The sequence below is a fragment of the Phyllostomus hastatus genome, unplaced genomic scaffold, assembly GCF_019186645.2.
Source record: "Phyllostomus hastatus isolate PE091 unplaced genomic scaffold, TTU_PhHast_1.1 phas_scaffold_28, whole genome shotgun sequence".
Classification (NCBI taxonomy): Eukaryota; Metazoa; Chordata; class Mammalia; order Chiroptera; family Phyllostomidae; genus Phyllostomus; species Phyllostomus hastatus.
The window spans coordinates 8,548,593-8,576,334 of NW_025334022.1; the positions used below are offsets into that span (position 1 = coordinate 8,548,593).

Sequence of the window (27,742 nt, forward strand, 5' to 3'; positions counted from 1 at the left end):
AATATAAAAACAATTCTGAGCTAATAGGCCTTACAAAACAGGCCCCTGGCCAGATTTGGCCTGTAAAATGCAGATTACCAACCTCTTCCCCAGATTATTGACATACCTCTGGGCTGATGATTTACCTTCTCTGTATTTTGTAAAGTTTCCCAGAAAGTCTACTCTCTTGACTGTAAGACAATAAGGATTATCTGAATCTTTCCATTTTATTGATATAATAATATTCACACAACATAAAATTCTCTATTTTAACCATATTAAAGTGTACAATTCAGTGGCTTTTAGTACATTCACGATGTTGTATGACCATCATCACTATATAATTCCAAGACATTCTGAGCACCCCCAAAAGAAACCCATACCATGCAACAGTTGCTTTCCTTTTCTCCCTTCCCCCAAACCCTGGTAACCAACAATCTGTTTTCAGTATCTATGAATTTGCCTATTCTGGACATTTTATATTAATGAAATCATACAATATATGACTTTTTGTGTCCAGTTTCTCTCATTTAACATAATGTTTTCAAGGTTGATTGATGTTGTGGCATGTATAAGTATTTTATTTCTTTACATGGCTAAATAATATTCCATTGTATGAACATCTTGTTTAGCCATTCATCAATAGATGGATATTTGAGTGGTTAGACTTTTGGATATTAAAATAATGCTGATATGAACACTTATGTACAAGATTTAGTGTGGGCACATGTTTTGATTTCCCTTGGGTATATATTTAACACTGGAATTGCTGGATCATAAGGTAATTCTATGTTTAACATTTTGATATGTGGTTTCCACAATGGCTGTCCCATTTTACATTCATTCCAGCAAAGTTTGAGTGTTCCAATTATTCCACATGTTCACCAACACTTATTATTTTCTGTTCTTTTTTAAATATAGCTACCCTAATGTTTGTGAAAGGGCATCTCATTGTGGTTTTAATATTGATTTGCATTTCCCTAATACCTAATAATGCCATGTGCTTAGTGCCTATTAGTATATCTTCTTTGAAGAAATGTCTACTCAAATCCTTTAAATTGACTTGTCTTTTTGTAGTTGAGTTGTAAGAGTTCTTCTGTGTATTCTATGACCTAGACCCTTGTATGTGAGTTGCTCCTCTTTTCCTTCTTTCTGAATTATCTGTCTTTTGACAGCTTGATTGTAATGTCTGGATTTCTGTCTCTGAATTTATCCTTCTTGGAGTTCTTGAGCTTATTGGTTATGTATTTCATTGCATTTGGGAATCTTGTCCATCACTTCTTCAAATATTTCCATACCATTCCCTATCTCTTTCAGGGACTACCATTGTGTATATAATGGTACATTTGATGGTGTTTCACAGGTCTTTGAGGCATTATTCATTTTTTTTCACTTTTTCTTTATGCTCCTCACACTAGATAATTTCAATTGTCCTATATTCACTATTCTTTTTCTTCAAGTTCAGATCTAAAGTTGAACTCCTCTAGCAATTTTTAAATTTAATTGTAGTTTTTAACCTGAGAATTTCTGGCTCCTTTTCTAACTTATATCTCTTTATTCATATCATATATCTGGTAAGATATCAGACTCATCATTTCCTTTATTTATTTGTACAAGGTTTCCTTTATCTGTTTGAGCATATTTAAGAGCTCATTTAAAGTCTTTATCTAATAAGTCCAGAGTTTGGGCTTCCACAGGGATGGTTTCTATTTTCTTTTGTCCTGCATATGGGCCCTACTATTTTGTGTGTGTGTGTGTGTGTGTGTGTGTGTGTGTGTGTGTGTTTAATTTTGCATGCCTTGTATTTTTTTTGTTGAAAACTAGACATTTTAAATATCATAATGCATCAATTCTGAAAATTATGTTGTCCCCTTTGTGCCTGATTTTCTGTTGCTGCTTGTTATGGTTGCTCTGGTTTGTTTGTTCAGTGACTTTTCTGGATGTATTTTCTGAGTTCTGTATATTTTTTATTGTATATGGCCACTTGTATCAGTTAAGTTAGCTTAGTGGTCAATTAGTGACTAAGAAGTAACAAAGTTCTCCTACAAAGATTCGCTCTCCCCTCTACCTGACTAATTATTTGCCTGCTTGTCATTACCTTTGATAAGTTTTCAGACCTCCAGTATATTTTATTCTAATAGCTGTGGCTACTTGTTCACTATTTTTATGGAAGGATGCGTCCTTGGATTTCCCTACTCCAAGTTTCACTTACTACCTGAATCTATAATTTTAAAGAGAAATATGAATCTTCAAATATATGCAGTTTTCTGGATTGGATAAGCCATCAAAATAATGGTATCATGTAACAAACTTGGACTCAAATCCTAGCTTTTTTATTTGTTATACAAAACACCTCTCTGGACTCAGTTTCCTTATCTGATAAATAGGAGGAATACAACTTACTCTACCAGGTTGTTGTGAAAATTAAACAGTACAATCTAGCTCACTAGGATAGAAATACATGCTTTACAAAGTACTATTTGGAAAGAGTATCACACTAAACCATTATGGATCATTACTATGTTAGCTTTAATTGGTATCTAAGGAGAAGATAGATGTTGTGAGAAATGTGACAAAGGACAGGTAAAATGGATTAAGTAGAGGAAAGCAACTTGGATGCTATCTTTATCTCCTAGGCAACTTGAGAAGCATTATAACATTGCCTAGAGGCAGGGGTAGAACAACAAGGCAGGAAAGACAACATTTTACTTTATAATTTTGTCTTAGATCAGTTCAGTGTTTACCACTTATAACTTAGCTTCACAGAAAACCTCTCAAACATACAAAAAAGCACAAAATAAGTAAAAGCAAAATCTCCTTTCCTTATTAATACCTCATTTGATTTCCTACTTCTCCTCCAAAAATTTCCTTACTTGTCCAATTTACAAATATTTCTTCATCTTTAAACTGACATCTATCTGTATCCTATTTTGGCATTAAATCATAAATTGCTTTTGTAACATTACAGTGTTAACTTTTCATGTATGTCAAATCAACTCATTCTCTACTGCCCCTCCTTTATTGTATGTACTATAATCTTCTTGAAACTGTATTTTGACATGTACTTATTTGTATCTGTTATAGTACTCAACACAGTGTCATAGTAGGTACCTAATAAACATTTTTGAAATATTTATAGCATCATAAAAATCTCTATCACAAAAAATAGATGGAATTATCTCAGCATATAGATGCCAAGGCAAATCATTTGAGGGAGGATTAGTTCTCTGAGCTCATTTACAAGCTTGACATGTTTCAACAGAGGGCACAATACTAAGAATGGAGCATAATTCTTGACCCAGATCTAAGAAATTCTCTTTCAAGAAGAACCTTCTATCTCCAAGTCCTACTTCTCTCTATTAATTTAGGGCTACTTCCTGCTATATCAAAATATCTAGAGCTCTTCTAGCCCAAATAACCCTGGTTTCAAAGTTAAAGTGCTTTGATGTAGCACCAGAACATTGTGTTGATTCTCCATCTCATACCTTTTAAGAAGCAAGGGAAACATTGCACATGCCCATTCTCCACAGTATATCCAGTCAGTTACCTCTGGAATGCTTCAGATCACTCCTTTAGTATCCAGGTTGTCAGAAAGTGATCATTAATTATAGGGACTCCTTCCCAGCCTCTTGGTTTCCTTACCCCTCTTGATTATATAGGGCAACCTGGCCCATTCTACAGAGCTTCTTCCTGCCATCATATTATTTACCCTTAATTATGAAAGCTTTTGCCTGGAAAGCTATGCCAAAGGTTAATGTGACTTCTCACACACCCTCAGATTCACTTTACTGGAAATAAACTCCCCAGAATGTTACTTAGATAGATATTTACCTTTATAACTTGAAAAGTTCATGTTTATGCTAGGGTCTCTGGGTGAATCTTACCATTGTTATTTTTCTTCTGTTGCCTCCCACCAGTCACAGCAGCAAAAAAGATCCAAAACACATTGAAATAAAGTAGGTCACTGGGATGTAGGGCTTGGCCTTCTGAAGGGCATGGATTTTTCCCTCCCATTTTTTTTTGTCACTGGACACTGGAAAACCAGGACATGGATGGCTCTCTAGGACTCTTTCATCTTGAATTTGAATGAGGCTGGCCCATGCTGAATCAATAATGATATTTGCTTTATGCTTTCCATACACCGTAATATGTTGCTCAGAGCAACATTGCTATTAAAACATGGGCTGGAGGGAAGTTTCATTGTATTGGAAGGGCAGTCACATTTTCTTTCCAGTTTAATTTTAATTCAAGATTTTAATTTAGCATTGTACTTTCTCTGAGGTTTGAAGTTTGGGAAAATAATGGATGGTCCACCATAGTATTTCAGGAACCAGATGGTAGCTTCTCCAGAGATGCCTCCTTCATCTAGAAGAACAAAAATACAAAAGTTTAAGTTGTGTCCTAAACATGGGAGAGCCATAGAGCTGGATGGAGAGCAAAGACTGGGCCAAAGACAGGGCCTGGAAGACTGGTTCAAAAGTACTTCCTCTGGGAAGATTTAATGGTTCTTTCTTTTGTATTTCCAGATCATTTAAAAATAAATGAAAATGTTACTTTATTTTTAACTACTCAATTAATATATGAATATATTCTTATTTTAAAGAATTCAAATCAGCCCTGGCTGGTGTAGCTCAGTGGATTGAGCGCGGGCTGTGAACCAAAGTGTCGCAGGTTCAATTCCCAGTCAGGGTACACGCCTGGGTTGCAGGCCATGACCCCCAGCAACTGCACATTGATGTTTCTCTCTCTCTCTCTATCTCCCTCCCTTCCCTCTCTAAAAATAAATAAATAAAATATTTTTAAAAAAGAATTCAAATCATGCAGAAAAAAAGATAAAGTCTTGCTTACCTACTTCTCCCAGAGGTCCAAATCCTTTCTCTAGAGGTTACAGCTGTTAACAGCTCGGTATATCTCCTTTGAGACTTCTTGTATGCACATGCAATCATATGTATGTATACATACACATACATTGAAAACATGTAATTTTTAACATTATAAATAATATCACACTGTATATTTCACTCTGCAACTTTTTTCCTTCTCTAAACCAGTGATTCTCAAATCTTAGTGTGCATCAGAAACTCAGATTTGTGGTTCCCAACTCCAGAGTTTCTGGGATGAATCCCAAGAATTTGCATTTCTAAAACATTCTCTGGTGAGCTGAAACTGCTAGTCCAGGGGCTACACTTTGAGAACCAATGCCTTAAGCACTATGTCTACAGATCTATCCATGAATACACATCATTCTTATAATTGCTGCATAGCATTCCATAATAGCATGTTGTATATACTTCTGTGATGTTTATCATGTAAAAGTATAGTTAACAACCATTTCTGCCACCATTTCCACCATCACTCTGACACCCACTCACAATAGAGTGTACTCTGTAAAAGAAGAGATTGTATCTTTGGTCTTTATAGCCCTCATAGAAGCTGGCATGTAACATGTACCAAATAAATTAAAGAATAAAATAAAGAATGGCCAACTGATATGAGGGGCTATTTGAAGCTGGGTTTGCATTTTAGGGGAGGTCCAGTAAGATATATGGTCACTAGACAACTTGTACTCCCTTTGAACTCTGATGGGACACTGATATATCAGTGGGAAGAATGTATGCATGTTAGGGTGGGGGATAAGGAATGTATATTTGAGGAAATAGCTTGTAAGGTGACATATATTTCCCACACCTCTTCCTCACTGTTCTACTACCTACTATCTGTCCATCTGCCTTGAAAAGAAAAGAAGTGGCTATATTAGGGTAAGATAAAATGTGTTCCTCTGTGTTCAGAGGCTAGTAATTTGCTGGTTACATGTTACCAGGCTTAGATATCACTCATCTTGCACTTTAGTATTCTCATCTGTAAGATGAAATGGAAATGGAAAAGGATATTCATTTCACATTTTGTATTTAGCACTTTTCATTTGAGAATCATAAAACATTTTTATTACTGTGGTCCTTACCTCTTTTGCCTCGGGCCTGACAGTTTGCCATCAGAGAAACATTTACTAGAGTCATATGCAGATACATGACATGTCTCCAGTGGACTTGCACTATGTCTCTCAGTCACATTTCATTACTAAGGTGTGAATTACAACCCTCTGCTTTATAGACGATATAATTAAAATCATTTATTTATAATATTACCTACTGCTAATGTGGCATCATGCTAAAATTTGAGGTCCATACAAAAATTTTAAGGTGAGCCCTGGCTGGTGTGGCTCAGTGGATTGAATGCCAGCCTGGAAACCAAGAGGTCATCAGTTCGATTCCCAGTCAGGGCATATGCCTGGGTTGTGGGGCAGGTCCCCACTTGGGGGCATGCAGGAAGCAACCACACATTGATGTTTCTCTCCCTCTCTTTCTTCCTCCCTTCCCCTCTCTCTAAAAATAAATAAATTAAATAAAAAAAAATTTAAAGTGAGATTTCTGTTCTCAAGGAGTTTATAGTTAGGTGTAAAATTAGACATTTACATATGAAACACTCAAGCAATATATGATATATGATTAAGTGTCAAATTGTATAGTATAAAGCAGTGTTGTCTAATACTACCAATGTGGCAATTGAGTAACTGAAATGTGACTAGTCAGAATTGAGGTGTGTTATAATGTAAAATACACATTAGATTTCAAAAACTTAGTACTGAAAAAGAATGTAAAACACCTCATTAAGAATTTTTAGATCTGAGATGAAGGAGAAGTAAATGAAAGCTACACTAAACTATTCCCAGGACCAATATGGATTTACAACTAAATTGTAGAGAAATCAATCTGAATAAGAAACTGAACGACAGCTTGAGAGAAGACTTATAACCAAGGACAGACAGAAGCAACCACTTCAGCACAGTGAGACTGCTAGGGAGAGTGGAGGAGGTGCAAGAGGGCTGGTTGGGTGCCCATGGGCAGTGGCTGAAGTTTCAGAGGGATATTTCAGAAGCCAGAAGATTCCCCCTGAGAAGTGTGGGGTCCAAATCCCAAATTGGACTCCCCAGCATATAGCACCAGAGCCAGAAAGGAGCCCAGATAACATCCACCTATGAAAAGCATCAGGGTTTTTGTCTGTCAGATAGAGATGGCGGGAAAGTCAGAGAGCTTCTTAAAGGGCCAACCCATAAAATTTGTCTTGCAGCCACTTACACTGGGCTCTGGCAGAAGGAGACCAGAGTGGACTAGAGATGCTTGAGGACATTCTGGGATTGGTGGCTCAGGGGAAGAGAACTGCAGGAATAGCTGCCAGTATCCCTGTGCTCTGTCATTCCTCATACTGCAGAAGCCATCTTTCTCAGGCAGAGCAGTCTTCTTCAAATGACAGCAGCATGAAGGGAAACAACTACCTCACCCACAGGAATTACTCTGCTGCACCTTGTGATGCCTAACCCAGGCTGTTGATTACACCTTGAGGTTCTATCATTGATTAGTTTAACAACTAAAGTGGCAAATAGAAAGAAGTAACTAAAATGGGAAGACAAAGAAACAGACCCCAAATGAAAGAACAAGAGAATTCTCCAGAAGAAAATGAGATGATACAAAGGCAAGCAATTTATAAGATATAGAGTTTAGAGTAATAATTTTAAAGATGCTCAACAGCATGAAAAAAGACACAAAATTCATAAAAAGGACTAATCAGAAATAAAAAATGCAGTATCTGAAATAAATAATACACTGGAAGGAATAAACAGTAGGTTAAATGAAACAGAGGATCAAATCAGTGATTTTGAAGACAAGATAGAAAATAATATCCACAAAGAGCAGCAAAAAGAGAAAAAAGAATTTTTAAAAAGTGAGGAAAACTTAAGAAACAATTTGGACAACATGAAGCATAACAACATCCACATCATGGGAATACCAGAATGAAGAGAGAGCAAGCAAGGGATCAAAAATCTAATGGAAAAAATAACTGAGAAGTTCCCTAATCTGGTGAAGGAAAAAGACATTTGATCCACTCATTTACTGATGGGCGCTCAGATTGTATTGGAAGAAACCTACGTGTCCATCAGTAAATGAGTGGATAAAAAAAATGTGGTACATTTACACAATGGAATACTATGCAGCAGAAAGAAAGAAGGAGTGCCTACCCTTCATGAGAGCATGGATGTACCTGGAAAGCATTATGCTAAGTGAACTAAGCCAGGCAGTGAAAGACAAATACCACATGATCTCACCTATAACTGGAACCTAATCAATAAAACAAACAAACTAGCAAAATATAACCAGAGACATTGAGATAAAGAACAAACTGACAGTAATGAGAGGGGGCAGGGGAGAGTGACAGTGGGGGAAAATAGGGGAAGGGTTGTCAAGGAACAGGTTTAAAGGACACATGGTCAAAGCCAAAGAGGGTAGGATCAAGGGTGGGAGTTGGAGATGGCTGTGATGGCAGGGGGCAGTGTTGGGGGGGGGGATGGAGATGACTGAACTTGAATAACAATTTAAAAAAGAAATTTATACCTGGTCAAAAAACGACCCACAAGTCCAGGAAATGCAGAGTCCCAAACAACTTGGAACCAAAGAGGCCTACACCAAAACAGGTCATAATGAAAATGACAAGGCTCAAAGACAAGGAGAGAATCATGAAAGTTGCAAAAGAAAAGCAGTTAGTTACATACAAGGGAGAACCAATTATACTGTCATCTGATTTCTCAACAGAAACATTTCATGGAAGAAGGAAGTGGTATGAAACATTCAAGGTAATGAAAAGCAAGAACCTACAACCAAGGCTACTTTACCCAGCAAGGTTATCATGTAAAACTGAGGCAGAAATAAGGAGCTTTCCAGACAAGAAAGGGCTAAAGGAGTTGGTTAACACCAAAGCAGTACTTCAACAAATGTTAAAGGGCTTTCTTGAAGAAAAAGAAGAAGAAGAAGAACAACAACAAAAACAACAACAGAGGAGAATAGTCTGACAATAAAATGGCACCAAATACATATCTATCAATAATCACCTTAAATATAAATGGGTTAAAAGCTCTAACCAAAAATCATAGGGTAGTTGAATGGATAAGAAAACAAGACCCATATAGTGATGCCTCCAAAAGACCCATCCCAAATCAAAATATGCACATAAACTAGAAGTAAAGGGATGGAAAAAGATGTTTCATGCAAATGGAAAGGAAAAAAATGAAGCTGGGGTAGCAGTACATATACCTGACAAAACAGACTTTAAAACCTATACTATAGTAAAAGACAAAAAAAAAAAAAGGACACTATGCAATGATAAAGAGAACAATCCAACAAATGGATATAACCCTAGGAAACATTTATGCACCCACCATACGAGCACCAAACTATTTTAATTGACATAAAGGGAGAGATCTACAGAAATACAGTGATAGTTGAGGATTTTAATACCCCATTGACTTCAATGGATAAATCTTCCAGACAGAAGGTCAACAAGGAGACAGTGGCCTTTAATCAGTAGATTAAATGGATTTAATTGATATCTTCAGAGCATTTCACCCCAAGGCAGCAGAAGATACACATTTTTCAAGTTCACAAGGAATGTTTTCTAGGATAGACCACATGTTAGGACACAAAAGAAGTCTCAATAAATTTACAAAGATTGAAATCATATCAAGTATCTTCTGTGACCACAATGTTCTGAAACTAGAAATCAATCACAAGAACACTGAAAAACACACAGACATGAAAGCTAAATAGCATGTTAGTAAACAATGAATGGGTCAATACTATGATTAAGGAAGAAATCAAAAGATATCTTGAAACAAATGAAAATAAACATACAACAATCAAAATTCCGTGGGACACAGGAAAAGCAATCCTAATAGGGATATTCATAGTATTACAGGCCTATCTCAAAAAAAAAAAAAAAAGGAAAAGCTAAAACAATCTAACTTTATACTTAAAGTAACTTGAAAAAGAAAACAAAGACCAAAGTGAGTATAAGGAAGCAATTAATAAAGATCAGAAGAGAAATAAACAAAATAGAGTCTAAAACAATGATACAAAAGATCACAGAAGACTCTTGGCCAAGATGGAGGTGTAGGTAGACACCCTATGCCTCCTCAAACAACCAAAAGAAGGACAAGAACAATTTGAAAGCAAAAAAAACCCAGAAATGACAGAAAATCGAACTGTATGGAAGTCCTACAACCAAGGAGTTAAAGAAAACACATTCATCCAGACTGGTAAGAGGGGTGGAGTCGGGCAGCCGAGCTGGAGAGGACTCACTGCAAGGCAGAGGCTGGCAGACCCAGCAAGGCAGCAGATTGTGGAACAGGGCATGCAAGGCTGCAGCTGACAGACAGTGTGGTCCCACAACCACATGCAGATAAACCAGGCAAAATAAAGGGGGAATGGAACGGACCGCACAACCCAGGGTCCCAGCACAGGGAAATACAGCATTAAACCACTGATTGAAAACACCTCTGGGGGTTGAGGTGGCAGCAGGAGACACTCCTAGTCTCACAGGAAAGTTTGTTGGAAAAACACACAGGATCCTAGAATGCACACAAACCCACCCACACATGAATCAGAACCAGAAGGGCCCAATTTGCTTGTGGGAAGTGGGGTAAGTGACTGATCCAGCAGAAAGCAGTGCAAGTGCCATTGTTCCCTCTCGGACCCCTTCCCCACATACAGTGTCACAGTGATGTGGGTTACCCTCAGCGATGTGGGTTACCCTGCCCTGGTGAACAGCTAAGGCACCACCCCTCACTACAAAAGAGGTGCATCAAGACAAAAAAAAATGGCTCAAAGGAAAGAACAGATCAAAGCTCCAGAAAAAATACAACTAAATGACTAAGAGGTAGCCAACCTATCAGATGTGCAGTTCAAAACACTGGTAATCAGGATGCTCACAGAATTGGTTGAATATGGTCACAAATTAGATGAAAAAATGAAGGCTATGCTAAGTGAAATAAAGGAAAATGTACAGGGAGTCAATAGTGATGGGAAGGAAACAGGGACTCAAATCAATGGTGTGTGGACCAGAAGGAAAAAAGAAACACCCAATCAGTAAAGAATGAAGACACAATAATTCAAAAACAAATGAGGAGAGGCTTAGGAACCTCCAGGACATCTTTAAACATTCCAACATCTGATTCATAGGCATGCCAGAAGGAGAAGAGGAAGAGCAAGAAATTGAAAATTTATTTGAACAAATAATGAAGGAGAACTTCCCCAATCTGGCAAAGGAAATAGACTTCCAGGAAGTCCATGCAGCTCAGAGAGTCCCAAAGAAGTTGGACCCAAGGAGGAATACACCAAGGCACATCATAATTACATTAGCCAAGGTAAAAATGAAGGAGAGAATCCTAGAAGCAGCAAGAGATGAGGGGACAGTCAACTACAAAGGAGTTCCCATAAGACTGGCAGCCGATTTCTCAAAAAAGACCTTGCAGGCAAGAAGGGGCTGGAAAGAAGTATTCCAAGTCAGGAAAGGCAAGGATCTACATCCCAGATTGCTCTATCCAGCAAAGCTTTCATTTAGAATGGAAGGGCAGATAAAGTGCTTCCCAAATAAGGTCAAGTTAAAAGATTCATCACTACCAAGCCATTATTATATGGAATGTTAATGGGATTTATGTAAGAAAAAGAAGATAAAAAACATGTACAGTAAAATGACAGCAAACTCACAATTATTAATAACCATGCCTAAAACAAAAGCAAAAACAAACAAAGGAAACAACTAGAAAAGGAACAGAACCACAGAAATGGAGATCACATGGAGGGTTATCAGCAGGGGAGTAGGAGGTGGAGAGAGGAGGAAAAGTACAGAGAATAAGTAGCATAGATGGTAGGTAAAAAATGGACAGGGGGAGGGTAAGAACAGTATGGGAAAAGTAGAAGCCAAAGATCTTATATTTATGACGCATGTACATGAATTGAAGTGGGGGAATGCGGGTGGGAGGGGGTGTGCAGGGTGGAGGGGAGTGAAGGGGGAAAATGCAACCACTTTAATCAATAGAATATTGATTAATATTGATAAGGCATAATCAATAAAATATATTTTTAAAAAGAAATATAACTCAGCTTAAGAAAAACGATAAGAGCATATCCAAAATAGTGGCAGAGTAGCTGGCAGCTCTGCTCATTTGCTCACAGACAAGGATCAAATTTGAAGTCAGAACACAGAGCAGAGAGAGTGAAAGCATCTGTGAGTGAGCACACATGCAGGTGAGAGCATGGAGAGTGCATAGGAGTATTCAGGAACTGGCCTGCTTGTGGGGCACCCAGAGGCAAATGGTCTGGGCATTCTGGGTGGACTGCCACAGTTGCCCAGGGTCACCACTATTGACAGGGTCCTTCACCAGGCACTGCTTGCCAGACACTACATGCTACACAGTTCCACAGGCCCCAATTTACAAAATGCAGCACAGCCGAGAAAATAGAGACAGTTGTAACAGGATGCTATCTTCTCTCCTGCAAAGCTGTTTAACATTCTTTTCATAGCCTTCAAGTTTAGGCATAATATAGCACCAGGTTTTCTAATATAGTTTATTTCAAATCTCATATATTGCTCTTTCATTCTCTTACTTCATACTACCTCCTTCCTCCTCCTTAGTATTTTTGTTTTAAATTCTGTTTTCTCTCTTGCTATGACTTGTTTCTATTTTGCACTCTTACTGTTTCTCCCCCTCCAGCCTCTCAAAACCATTTGTGATTATCATTAGTCATCTCCCATTCTTCTCTTGTTCTTAAAGTACCCTAATTCTCTTTTCACCTTTACAAATCTTTGCTCATAGGAAGTGGATGAAGTGGTTGCTGTTACAGTTCTTCAATCTGATTTCTAGATAGTCACTATCTTTGTATTTCAAACCTCAAATTTCACTGTTCTGCTCCCTTACTCCATTTTGTTTTCTTCCTGCCCTTCCCTTTTTTTTTCATTTTAAACATTAATTTTCTTCTGTTTTTGCCAGGTTTTCCTCCTGCACTCTTAGTATTCCTTCTCTATCTGTCCTGTCAAAATAACTTCTCTTTGCTTTAGAAATCTCTTAAGCTCTTCTGTCTTTCCTTTTAACCTCTTATTCCCATCCTACATATGTAAATCTTAGCTCACTGGTTGTTGATATTTTGGTGGTAGATATGTTTCTGCAATTAGGTCCATATTATTTCATATAGAGAGAGTTAGATAGATATAGATAGATAGATAATATAGATATAGATATAGATAGATATAGATTTGTTGTGGTTGTGACTGCCTGTTTTTTCTCTCATTAGATACATACATATATTTTTTTCTTTAAATTTCAGGGTTAACCTAATACTATATGCTTCCACTCTTTTAGTCTCTTCCACCTTCCCTCTTCTTTTTTTTAGTTACAAAGTAAATTTTATTTTATCTCCTGCTTTGCCTAGTCTCTATTCCTTACTTTTATTATTGCCTCTCTCTCTACCCTCACAAAATATCTTATCCTTCAGTTAGTCAACTCATATTCATTTTTCCTATTATAATAGTCTTAATCTCTTTACACCTTTATTAATATTGGCTCATTTGCTGTTGATAGTGTAATTGTGGGTGGGGGTTATTTTTGAAGGTGTGGATCTGTTTCCTGGGATGTTTGGTTTTTGTTCTGGTAGCACCCATACAACAGTATACAAGATGTGGACAGTGGAGTGACTCTCAATCCATCAGCTTGAGGGAAGAATCCATCAAAGAATGACCTAACAACAACCAAAATGTATATACAACCAGAGAGCCCAAATAAAAGGTGTAAAGGACACCAGAAGAGAATCAAGTTCACATTCCCAAGGAGACTGCTCCATTAAACATACCGGTCTCCTACCACAGAAGATCATACCACAAAAACAGGGAATCAAAGAAGATCAATGTAACACGCAGGAACAAGCAAGAAGAGTCACCAAAAATTTGGAGAAAAAGAAACAAACTCCAATCAAAAGAAAAGGAGGAATCCCCAAAAGACTGCTAAATGAAATTGAGGCAACCAAACTATTAGACACCAAGTTCAAAATAATGGTTATAAGGATACTCAAGTAGCTCAGTGAGAACTTCAAAGAACTCCAGGGAAGCTGCAAACTACACCAGCATGAAAAAGGACATAGAAACTATCAAAACAAACCAGGAAGAAATGAAAAATATAATCTCTGAAACAAAGAACTCAGTGGAAGGAATTAAAGGCAGGTTAGATGATACATAAGATCAAAATAGCAAGCTGGAGGATGAGGTGCAAAAAATTATCAGAGCAACAAAATGAAAAAGACTCAAAACAATGAAGAGGGATTTAGGGAAGTGCAAAACAACATTAAAAGTAATAATATCCACATAATAGATGTACCAGAAGGGGAAGAATAGGGGCAAAGGATAGAACACCTGTCTGAAAAAGTAATGAGAGAAAACTGCTCTAATTTGATGGTGTCCACTTTCACTACTCCTACTCAATATGGTGTTGAAGTTCTAGCCACAGCGATCAGAGAAGGAAAAGAAATAAAAGACATCCAAATTGGAAAGGAGGAATTAAAACTGTCATTGTTTGCACATGACATGATAGTGTACATAGAAAGCTGTATGAAATCCACTAAAAAATTACTCCACCTAAATGTGTTTGGCTGAATAGAATCCAATATTGGCATACAGTGTCAATATTCAGAAATTGAAGGCATTTCTGTAGACTATCAATGAATTATGAGAAACAGAAATTAGGAAAAAAACTCCACTTTCTGTAGTAACAGGAGAAATAAAGTACCTAAGGAATAAACTTAACTAAGAACATAAAAGACCTGTAGTCAGAAAACTACAGAACACTGAAGAAAGAAATTAAGGAAGACACAAATGAGTGGAAGCATATACCATGTTCATAGACTGGAAGAATTAACATCATTAAAATTTCCAAAATGGGACATCCAGACAAGATGGAGGTGTAGGTAGATACACTGTGCCTTATCACACAACCAAAAGAAGGACAACAACAAATTTAAAAACAAAAAACAACCATAACTGACAGAAAATTGAACTGAATGGAAGTCTGGCAATCAGTTATTAAGGAAGAAACATTCATTCAGACCAGTAGAAGGGCCAGAGGTGGGTAGCTGGGCAGAGAGGACTCACAGCAAGGCAGTGACTGGTGGACCAGGGCAGGCAAGGTGGTGCCTGGTGGACTGGGTGAGGAGGCAGGTGGTGGAAAGGGCAGTCCCACGTTTGTGTGTGGATAAACCAGGAGGAACAACTGGGGAGTGAGACCGATCACACAACCCAGGTTTCCAGTGCAGGGAAATAAAGCCTCAAAACCTCTGACTGAAAAAACCTGTGGGGATTGAGGTGATGGGAGAAACTCCCAGCCTCACAGGAGAGTTCGTTACAGAGACCCACAGAGTGCTAGAAGGTACACAAAACCACCCACTTGGGAATCAGCACCAGAAGTGCCCAATTTGTTTGTGGGTATCAGAGGAAGTGACTGAAACCTGGAAGAGAGCTGAACAAGCAACAGAGTTCACTCTCGGACCACTCCCCCACATACAGTGCCACAATGCAGTGACTTGGGTTGCCCCATCCTGATAAATACCTAAGTCTCTGCCCCTTATTATGCAATGGGCACACCAAGACTAAAAAATGGCCCAAATGAAAGAACAAATCAAAGGTCCAGAAAAAATACAACTAAGAGACGAAGAGGTAGCCAACCTATCAGATGCAGATTTCAAAACACTGGTAATCAAGATGCTTACAGAATTTGTTGACTATGGTCTCAAAATAGAGGAAAACGTGAAGGCTATGAAATGTGAAATAAAGAAAAATGTACAGGGAACCAACAGTGAAGAGAAGGAAACCAGGACTCAAATAAATGCTTTGGACCAGAAGGAAGAAATAAACGTTCAACCAGAACAGAATGAAGAAACAAGAATTAAAAAAAAAAAGAAGAAGAATAGAGCCTTAGAAACCTCCAGGACAACTTTAAATGTTCCATCATCCAAATCATAGGGGTACCAGAAGAAGAGGAAGAGCAAGAAATTGAAAAATTATTTGAAGACATAATTAAGGAGAACTTCCTCAATCTGGCAAAGGAAATAGACTTCCATGAAGTTCAGGAAGGTCAGAGAATCCCAAGGAAGTTGGAATCAAGGAAACACACCCCAAGGCACATCATAACTACATTACCCAAGATTAAAGAGAAGAGAATCTTAAAGCAGCAAGAGAAAAGGAGACAGTTACCTATGAAGGAGTGCCCACAAGACTATTGGCTGATTTCCCAAAGGAAACATTGAAGACAAGAAGCGGCTGGAAAGAAGTACTCCAAGTTATGAAAGACAAGGACCTATATGCAATCTACAATATCCAGCAAAGCTTTTATTTAGAATGGAAGGGCAGATAAAGTGCTTCCCAAATAAGGTCAAGTTAAAGGAGTTCATCATCACCAAGCCTCTATCATATGAAATGTTAAAGGAACTTATCTAAGAAATAGAAGAAGATGAAAAATGTGAACAGTAAAATGACAATAAACTCACAACTATCATCAACTGAAGCTAAAACAAAACAAAACAAAACAAAAACAAACTAAGCAAACAACTAGAACAGGAACAGAACCACAGAAATGGAGATCATGTGGAGGGTTATCAGTGGGGAAGGGGAGGAAGGGAATGGGGGAAAAGGTACAGGGAATAAGAATCATAAATGGTAGGTAAAAATAGACAGGGGGAGGTTAAGAATAGTATAGGAAATGGAGAAGCCAAAGAACTGACATGTATAACCCATGGACATGAAGTAAGGCAGGGGGGAATGCGAATAGGAGGGGACATGCAGGGTGGAGGGGAATAAAGGGGATAAAATGGGACAATTGTAATAGCATAATCAATAAAATATATTAAAAATAAAATAGAAAATAAGGAAAACAAAAATAAAATGTTCATAACATCTAAAGCAATCTATAGATTCAATGCAATCCCTATTGAAATACCAATGCCATGTTTGTTTCACAGATACAGAACAAATATTCAACAATTTATATGGAACCATAAATGAGGCCAAATAGGCTCAGGAATTTGAGAAACAAGAAAAAAGTAGGAGGGATCACAGTATCTGATATCAAACTATATTACAAGGCTTCTGTAATCAAAACCGTCTGGTACTATCATAAGAACAGACACATAGATCAATAGAATATAATAGAAACCCCAGAAATGAATCCATGTCTTATGGTCAATTAATATTTGACAAAGGAGGCAGGACATAACATGGAGTACAAATAACCTCTTCAATAAATGGTGTTGAGAGATCAGGACAGGTACATGCAAAAAAATAAAATTAGACCACCAAATTACACTATATACAAAAATAAACTCGAGATAGATAAAAAGCTTAAATATAAGTCATGACACTGTAAAAGTCCTAGAGGAGAACATAGGAAAGAAAATTGCAGATATCCCACATACTGATATTTTCACTGATATGTCTTCAAGGCAAAGGGTATAAAGGAAAGAAAAACAAAGGGAACTTCAAAATAAAAAATTCTGCATGACTAAAGAAAACAGTATTAAAATAAAAGGAACCAACTGTATGAGAAAACATATTTGCCAAAGATACCTCATACTAAGATTTGATATCCAAAATATATAAAGAACTCACATGACTCCACACCAGGAAGACAAACAATCCAATTTAAAAATGGACAAAGGCTCTTTGTTCTGAAAGGGGTAGCAGAGTGCATTGATTGTGGTGTCTGTGTGGCTTCCTCAGCAGACACAGAGATGCAGTTATTTGTGAAGACACTGAATGATTACACCATAACCCGTGAGACTGAGCCCAGTGACACGATTAAGAATGTCAAAGCTAGGAGCAGATTCTTTGAAAAGATAATAAAAATTGACAAGACTTTAAGCAGGCTCATCAAGAAAAAAAAGAGAGAAGACACACAATCAGAAATGAAAGAGGAGAGATAACCACTGATACCACAGAAATACAAAGGATTGTAAGGAATTTACATAGAAGAACTGTATGCCAAGAAATTTGAAAACCTAGGTGAAATGGACAAATTTCTAGAAAAATATAATCTTCCAAAATTCAATGAAAAAGAAGCAGAAAGCCTGAACAGACCAATAACAGCAGATGAAATTGAAGCAGTAATAAAAAAAACTCCCGACACACAAATCCTTGGACAGGATGGTTTCACAGGAGAATTCTACAAAGCATTTAAAAAAGAGCTAATCCCTATGCTTCACAGACTATTCCAAAAAATCCAAAGTGATGGAAGACTCCCAAACTCTGTTTATGAAGCCAGCATCATCCTAATCCCAAACCCAGATAAAGACACAACAAAGGAAGAAAACTTCAGGCCAATATCACTGATGAACATAAACACTAAAATCCTCAAAAAAATATTGGCAAACCGTATCCAATAATACATTAAAAAGATCATACACTATGACCAAGTGGGATTCATTGCAGGGATGCAAAGATGGTTCAATATTTGCAAATCAGTAAATGTAATACATCACATAAACAAAAACAAAGACAAAAATCACATGATCATATCAATAGATGAAGCAAAAGCATTTGATAAGGTACAGCACCTGTTTATGATGAAAACACTCAGGAAAGTGGGAATAGAGGGAGCATTCCTCAACATAATAAAGGATGTATATGAGAGACCTACAGCCAGCATAATACTCAATGGGCAAAACTAAAATCTTTTCCACTAAGATCAGGAACAAGACAAGGTTGTCCACTTTCACCACTTCTATTCAATATAGTATTGGAAGTTTTAGCCACAGTGATCAGACAGGAACAGGAAATAAAAGGCATACAAATTGGAAAGGAGGAAACAAAACTGTCATTGTTTGCAGATGACATGATAGTGTACATAGAAAATCCTATAGACTCCACCAAAAAACTGCTTGACCTAATAAATGAATATGGCAAAACAGCAGGATACAAAGTTAATATAAAAAAAATTAGAGGCATTTTTGTATACCAACAATGAAACTGCAGAAGCAGAAATCAAGAAAAAAAAATCCCATTCAATATAGCAAAAAGGAAAATAAAACACTTAGGGATAAACCTAACCAAAGAGGTGAAAGACCTGTATGCAGAAAACTACTCAACATTGAAGAAAAAAATCAAGGGACTCACAAATAAATGGAAACATACACCATGTTCATGGATTGGAAGAATTAACATCATCAAAATGTCCATCCTGATTGGGGGAAGATGGAGGCTTTACTCTAGGCAGCGTGTTTCTCAGCTTCTGTGAAGAGGAGGGAAACTCGCGGATCAGTGGAGAAACAAGGCAAGTGGACTAGGTTACCGAATCACTTTTGAGACCAGGACATCAAAAATTATTGCGATCACTGAAAAACCAGATGGTAAGGAGACTGCTTCAGGACAAAAGGGACCCAGGGATCAGCGTGGGGTCTAGGGGTGTGCAGTCCCCAGGCCCGGTGCTCCCGGGTCTGCCTTAGGGCTCCCGGGAGAGGGGAGTCGCTGCTCCCTCCCCTGAATATGGGGGTTGAGCAACTCCAGGGGAGAATGTGTTGCTTGAAGGAACAGATTGGCCAGTTGGACTGGGAAAAAAATCACCCAGGGACTGTGAACACCCACCCAGAGACCTGGGAGAAGTGAGGGCCTCCAGCTGACACGACCAGGGGTGGCCGGGAAATGCGCCCGCACCCCTAGGCCTGTGGGAATGCCGATCAGTGGAAAACACAGAGCCGGGAAGGGCTCGGCTTGCGCCCCATTGGGAAGCCTGACTCGAGTGCGCTGTGAACCCGGAAGGGTCGTGGAGTGGCGCTTAGGGCGATCCTAGAGCCCGAATCTCAAAAGTTTGGTGGAGGGGCTCACCCTTTTACGATTCCCAGAGAGGGCATAGTGAATCCCAAAACATCATGGGTGCCTCCTGAGATCATAGAGTTAGAACCCTGCAGGAACCCAGAGTCTGAAAGAATGGGACAGTGAGCTCCGGAGAGCGAGTGTTCTCGGGAGTGCCCAGGGTACCTGACAGGCTGGCTGAGATCTGGCTGGGACGAGAGAGAAGCATTTCAAAGGTCCCTCAGCCAGCGGAAGCCAGCAAGATCAGAAAAACTGGTCTGGCCAGTTAGAAACCAACAAGAGGTTTTTTTTATTTTGTTTTGTTTTGTTGATTTTGTTTTGTTTTTGTGGCTGTTATTGGTTGATTGATTTTATCTTGTGTTTTATGTGACATTTTATTTTTCAATTCTTACTATTTTTATACCTCGCAATCCCTTATGTTTCTCTCCCATTCATCCTAATATTATTCTTTCCACTCCATCTTCTGCTTTTCTTTCATTTTTTTTTAATCTTGCAAGTTACTGGAAATTTGTATTATTTTTTTCTCACTTTTCCGACATTTTTTATTTCAATATTTTGGTATTCTTTTTCTATCTGTATAATCTTCTTTGCTTGGCTGGTTATACTGTCATTTGATAGGTTCCCCCTGGTATCTCAGTCACAATGTGTTGATAATTTACTATCCTTCATCTGTGTTCCATTAATATACCTCTTAAGGTTCTATACTCTTTATTCTCATTATTTAGATCTCATCGATTCTGCCACAAGACTGTCACTTTACTATTACTGTTAATAAGACCTGGTCCATACAATTGTAAATACTACTCAATACCCCTACCTGATCTCAGCCCACCTTCCAAATTTCTGAACTATACTATTGTGGGGGTTGTCTCTATTCTTTTACACACTACTCCTATATACTAATCTTTAATCCAACCCTACCTTAGAATCTGACCTCCCACAGCCTCACAGCTTTCTAGATCCAACTAACAATACTCTCGTCCCCAAAAAGAGTCTTACCCTCTTTCCATCCTTTCTAAAACGTGGATAGTAGGGTGGAGGATCACGGTTAACATTATAAGGAGCCAAAGGATAACCCATCTCTTCTCTACTGGCTGCTAATGTAAATATCATAGTACATTGTCTTGCTGTCTTAAACCATTTTGCCTTACTCCTCCAACTGATCACAGAAAAAGAGTAGAGGGAAGCTGTGAACACCAGGATACATAAAGGAGATTGCACCACTGAATCTCACAAATATTCTACCACAGAAGTTCACACCATAATTACAGGGAATCAGAACAGATCAATTTAAGAAATAAGAAGAAAGCCACGAACGATGAGAAAACAAAGAAACAGCCCCTAATTGAAGGGAAATGAGGAAGTCTCAGGAAAAATGCTAAATGAAATAGAGGCAACTCAACTATCAGATAGTGAGTTCAAAACAATGATTGTCAGGAATGTCAATTAACTCACAATGAGCTATCAGAAATTAGAGAGAAACTACATCAATCTCACTGCAAACTATATAAACATGAAAAAGGAAATAGAAACTCTCAACAAAGGTCAAGAGGAAATGAAGAATACAATTTCTGAACTGAAGAACACAGTAGAAGGAATGAACAGCAGGATAGATGAAGCAGAAGATCGGATTAGTGAGCTGGAAGACAAAATAGAAAACAACACCCAGAAAGAGCAAGAAAAGGAAAAGAGGCTCAGAAAGAATGAAGAGGGATTAAGAGAAATGCAAGACAATATGAAACGTAATAATATCCGTATAATAGGGATACCAGAAGGAGAAGAAGAAGAGCAAGAGATCGAAAACCTAGTTGAAAAAGTAATGAAGAAGAACTTCCCTAGTTTGATGAGAGAAAAAAATCACACAAATCCAGGAAATATAGAGAGTCCCAATCAAGAGGAACCCAAAGAGGCCCACCTCAAAACACATCATAATTAAAATGGCAAAATTTCAAGACAAAGAGAGAATCTTAAAGGCAGCAAGGGAGAAACAGGAAGTAACATACAAGGGAGCCCCCAATAAGGCTAACAGCTGACTTCTCAATGGAAACACTTCAAGCCAGAAGAGAATGGCAAGAAATACTCCAGGTAATGAGAACCAGAGGTCTGCAACCAAGGGTACTATATCCAGCAAGGCTCTCAATCAACATAGAAGGCCAAATAAGAAGCTTCCCAGACAAAAGAAGTCTAAAAGAATACACCTCCACCAAACCAGCTCTGCAAGAGATTCTAAAGGGACTGCTTTAAGGAAGGGAAGGAAAAGAGAGAGAGAGAAACACACATATATAAAAGACAATGAATAAGTACCTATCAATAATAACCTTAAATGTAAATGGATTAAATGCTCCAATCAAAAGACATAGAATAGCTGAATGGATAAGAAAAAATGACCCACATATCTGCTGTCTACAAGAGACCCACCTCAGTATAAAAGACTTATACAGGCTGCAAGTGAAGGGCTGGAAACAAATCTTCCAAGCAAATGGACAGGAAAAAAAAAAGCCGGGGTAGCAATACTCATATCAGACAAAATAGACTTCCAAAAAAGGTCCATAAAGAGAGACCCAGAAGGTCACTTCATAATACTCAAGGGAAGAAACCACCAAGAAGACAAAAATATTGTAAATATATATGTACCCAACACAGGAGCACCCAAATACATAAAGAAAATCTTAGAGGACTTCAAGAAAGATATGGACAGCAACACAATTATAGTGGGAGATTTTAACACCCCACTATCAAAAATGGACAGATCTTCTAAACAAAATATCAACAAAGATATTGTGGCATGGAACAATACCCTTGATGAAATGGACTTTACTGATATATACAGATCCCTCCATCCAAAAGAAGTTAAATATACATTCTTTTCAAATGTACACGGAACATTTTCAAAGATAGACCACATGATAGGACACAAAACAAGCCTCAACAATTTCAAGAAAACTGAAATCATACCAAGCATTTTCTCGGACCACAAGGGATTGAAGCTAGAAACCAACCCCAAGGAAAAAAACCCAAAACACTCAAAATCATGGAGATTAAATAGCATGCTATTAAACAATGAATGGGTCAAGAATGATATTAGGGAAGAAATCAAAAGGTTTCTGGAAACAAATGAAAATGAATTCACAACAACCCAAAACTTATGGGACACAGCCAAGGCAGTCCTGAGAAGGAAGTTCATAGTGATACAGGCCCACCTAAAAAAGTTAGAAACATTCCAAACAAACAACCTAACCCTATGTCTACAAGAACTCGAGGAACAACAACAAAGGCAGTTCAGACCAAGCAGAAGGAACGAAATAACCAAGATCAGAGCAGAATTAAATGACATAGAGACTAAAAGCACAATTCTAAGGATCAATGAATCCAAGAGCTGGTTCTTTGAAAAGATAAACAAAATCGACAAGCCTTTAAGCAGACTCATCGAGAAAAAAAGAGAGAAGACCCAAATAAACACAATCAGAAATGAAAGAGGAGAGATTAGAACAGATACCACTGAAATACAAAGGATTGTAAGAAATTACCACAAAGAACTGTATGCCAAGAAATTTGAAAACCTAGGTGAAATGGACAAATTTCTAGAAAAATATAATCTTCCAAAATTCAATGAAAAAGAAGCAGAAAGCCTGAACAGACCAATAACAACAAAAGAAATTGAAGCAGTAATCAAAAACCTCGCAATGCACAAAAACCCTGGACCAGATGGTTTCACAGGAGAATTCTACAAAGCATTTAAGGAAGAGCTAACCCCTATCCTTCACAGACTATTCCAAAAAATCCAAAAAGATGGGAGTCTCCTAAACTCTTTTTATGAGGCCAACATCATCCTAATTCCAAAACCAGATAAAGACACAAGAAAGAAAGAAAACTTCAGGCCAATATCACTGATGAACATTGACGCTAAAATCCCCAACAAAATACTGGCAAACTGCATCCAACAATACATTAAAAAGATCATACACCATGTCAGAGTGGGATTCATTCCAGGGATGCAAGGATGGTTCAGTGTTCGCAAATCAGTAAATGTAATACATCACATTAACAAAAGTAAAGAGAAAAACCACATGATTATATCAATTGATGCAGAAAAAGCATTTGATAAGGTACAGCACCTGTTTATGATGAAAACACTTGGCAAAGTGGGAATAGAGGGAGAATTCCTCAACATAATAAAGGCCATATATGAGAGACCTCCAGCCAACATCATACTCAATGGGCAAAAATTAAAATCTTTTCCACTAAGATCAGGAACAAGACAAGGCTGTCCACTTTCACCACTTCTATTCAATATAGTACTGGAAGTTTTAGCCACAGCAATCAGACAAGAAAAAGAAATAAAAGGCATCCAAATTGGAAAGGAGGAAACAAAACTGTCACTGTTTTCAGATGACATGATAGTGTACATAGAAAATCCTATAGACTCTACCAAAAAACTGCTTGACCTAATAAATGAATTTGGCAAAACAGCAGGATACAAAGTCAATATGCAGAAATCAAAGGCATGCTAAAGGTATACCAACAATGAAACACAGAAGCAGAGATCAAGGAAAAAATCCCATTTAAAATAGCAAAAAGAAAAATAAAATTCCTAGGTTAAACCTAACCAAAGAGGTAAAAGACCTGTATTCAGAAAACTATATAACACTCAGGAAAGAAATCAAGGAAGACACAAACAAATGCAAACATATACCATGTTCATGGATTGGGAGAATTAATATCATCAAAATGTCCATACTACCCAAGGCAATTTACACATGCAATGCAATTCCTATTAAAGTATCAATGACATATTTCACAGACATAGAAAAAACACATCAAAAATTTATATGGAATTATAAATGACCCCGAATAGCTGCTGCATTTTTGAGAAAGAAGAGTAAAGTAGGAGGGAACACAATACCCGACACTAAACTATACTATAAGGCCACTGTAATCAAAAGAGCCTGGTACTGGCATAAAAACAGGCATATAGACCAATGGAACAGAATACAGAGCCCAGAAATAAACCCAAGTCTCTATGGTCAATTAATATTCGACAAAGGAGGCAGCAACATAAAATGGAGTAAAAATGGCCTCTTCAAAAAATGGTGTTGGGAGAACTGGACAGCTACATGCAAATAAGTGAAACTCGAGCACCAACTTACACAATACACAACAATAAATTCAAGGTGGATAAAAGATTTAAATATAAACCATAACACCATTAAAGATTTAGAAGGGAAAATAGGTAAGAAAATCTCAGATATTTCATCCAGCCACATTTTTACTGATATGTCCCCTAGAGCAAGGGACGTAAAGGAATGAATAAACAAATGGGATCTCATCAAAATAAAAGGCTTCTGCATGGCTAAAGAAAACAGTATTAAAATAAAAAGAGAACCAACTGTATGGGAAAACATATTTGCCAATGATACTTCAGACAAGGCTTTAATCTTTAAAATATATAAAGAACTTATATGACTCCACTCTAAGACAAGCAACCCATTTAAAAAATAGGCAAAGGACTTGAATACACACTTCTCCAAGGAGGACATACAGAGGATCCAGAGATACGTGGAAAGATGCTGAATATCTCTAGCTATCAGAGAGATGCAAATTAAAACCACAATGAGATACCACTTCACACCAATCACAATGGCCATCATAAACAAAGCAACAACAACAAGTATTGGAGAGGTTGTGGAGGAAAGGGAACCCTAGTGCACTGTTGGTGGGATTGCAGACTGGTACAACCACTATGAAAAACAGTGTGGAATTTTCTCACAAAAGTAAAAATGGATCTTCCTTTTGACCCAGCAATTCCACTGCTGGGATTATATCCTAAGAATCCTAAAACGCCAATCCAAAAGAACATATGTACCCCAATTCACCTGTTCATAGCCGCACAATTTACAATAGCCAAGTGTTGGAAGCAACCTAGGTACCCATCAGTAAATGAATGGATGAAAAAACTATGATACATTTACACATTGGAATTCTATGCAGCAGAAAGAAAGAAGGAGCTCCTCCCCTTTGCAACAGCATGGATAGAACTGGAAAGCATTATGGTAAGTGAAATAAGCCAGGCAGTGAAAGACAAATACCATATGATTGCACCTTTAACAGGAATCTAAAGCACAAAAGAAACAAACAAGCAAAATATAACCAAAGACACTGAAATAGAGAACAGGCTGACAGTGACCAGAGGGGAGAGGGGACAGAATTTCAGGGGAATTTAAGGGGATAATGGGAAGGGTTTACAGAAACAAATATAAAGAACACATGGACAAGAACTGGGGGCGGGGGGTGGAAATGGGAGGGAGGCGTGGAGGGATGGGTGGATTTCCTAGGATGGGAGTGAAGGACAGAAATCTGTACTTAAACAACGATTAATATAAAATTTAGAAAAAAAAAAGAATGTCAAAGCTAAAATCCAAGAGTTGGAGGGCATCCCTCCTGTCCAACAGTGACTGATTCTTGCATTCAAATGGCTAGGGGATGGCCGCACTCTTTTAGACTACACCATTCAGAAAGTGTCCTCTCTGAACTTGGTGCTTCATCTGCATAGTGGCATCATTGAGCCCTCCCTCTATCAGCTCACCCAAAAGTACAGCTGTGACAAGATGATTTGCCACAAGTGTTATGCCCACCTGCATTCCCGGACTGTCAACTGTCACAAGAAGTGTGTGCACACCAACAACCTGAGCTCCAAGAAGGTTAAATAAGGTTCTTCCATCACCTCCTGTGCCTTATAGGGTAGTCTTCTGACTAATCCCTGTGACCCTGGGGCCTTGATAAAGTTTCCCTTTCATTGACTGGAACAGTAAAAAAAGATGGGCAAAGGACCAGAACAGACACTTCTCCACAGAGGACATACTGAGGGCCCATAGACATATCAAAGATTGCTCAAAATCATTAGCCAGCAGAGATGCAAATTAGAACCACAATGAGATACCACTCCACACTGGTCAGAATGACCATCATTAATAAATCAACAAACAACAAGCACTGGCGATTTTGTGGAGAAAAGGGAACCCTAGTACACTGTTGGTGGGAATGTAGACAGTTGCAGTGACTGTGCAAATCATTATGGCATTTCTTCAAAAAATTAAAAATGGAGCTGCCTTTTGACAGTTCCACTGCTGGGATTATACCCTAAGAATCCTGAAACACCAATTCAAATGAACCTATGCAACCCAATGTTCATAGCAGCATTTTTTACAACATCCAAGTGCCGGACACAGCCTAAGTGCCCATCAGTAAATGAGTAGATAAAAAATCTATGGTACATTTACACAATGGAATACTATGCTGCAGAAAGAAAGAAGGAGCTCCTACCCTTCGTGACAGCATGGATGGAACTGGAAGTTGTTATGCTAAGTGAAATAACCCAGGGGGTGAAAGACAAATACCATATGATCTTACCTATATGTAGAATATACTCAACAAATAAAAAAAAATAGAGCCAGAGACAAGGAAGAAACTGACAGTTACCAGAGGGGAGTGTGGAGAAGGATAATGGGGGAAAGAGGGGAAGTGTCAAGTCAAGGAACATGTATAAAGGACCCATAGACATGGGCAATGGGTTGGTGATTGACTGTAGGAGCGGGTGGTTGGGCGGGGCAAGAGAGAGCAAGAGGGAAAAATTGGAACAACTGTAATTGTACAACAATTAAAAAAGGGAAAAAAATCCCATGCTCAAGACAAGATAGTATAATAGTTAACAAATATAGCCTCTTTGGTCGAGATTTTCTAGTTAAATCCATTTTTCCATCTATTTCCCATATAACCCCAGACTAATTACTTAATCTGTCTATGCCTTAATATCCTCATTTATCAGGTAGTAATAATAATAATAGTAGTACAGAACTTACCTCATAATTTTATTATGGGAATTAAATTAATTAATAAAAATTAAAAACTTAGAACAGTAAAAAAAATCAAAGTATCCAAGAGTTGGTTCTTTGAAGAGATAAAGAAGAATGGCAAGACCTTAACCATTCTTAGCAAAAAAAGAGAGAAAACCTAAATAAACAAAATCAGAAATAAA

General features: G+C 37.9%; 1 pseudogene; it reads left to right on the plus strand.

Moving 5' to 3' along the window:
- The first annotated feature begins 17,633 nt into the window (after nt 1-17,633).
- Nucleotides 17,634-26,417, plus strand: LOC123805125 (annotated as a pseudogene).
- The last annotated feature ends 1,325 nt before the right edge of the window (nt 26,418-27,742 follow it).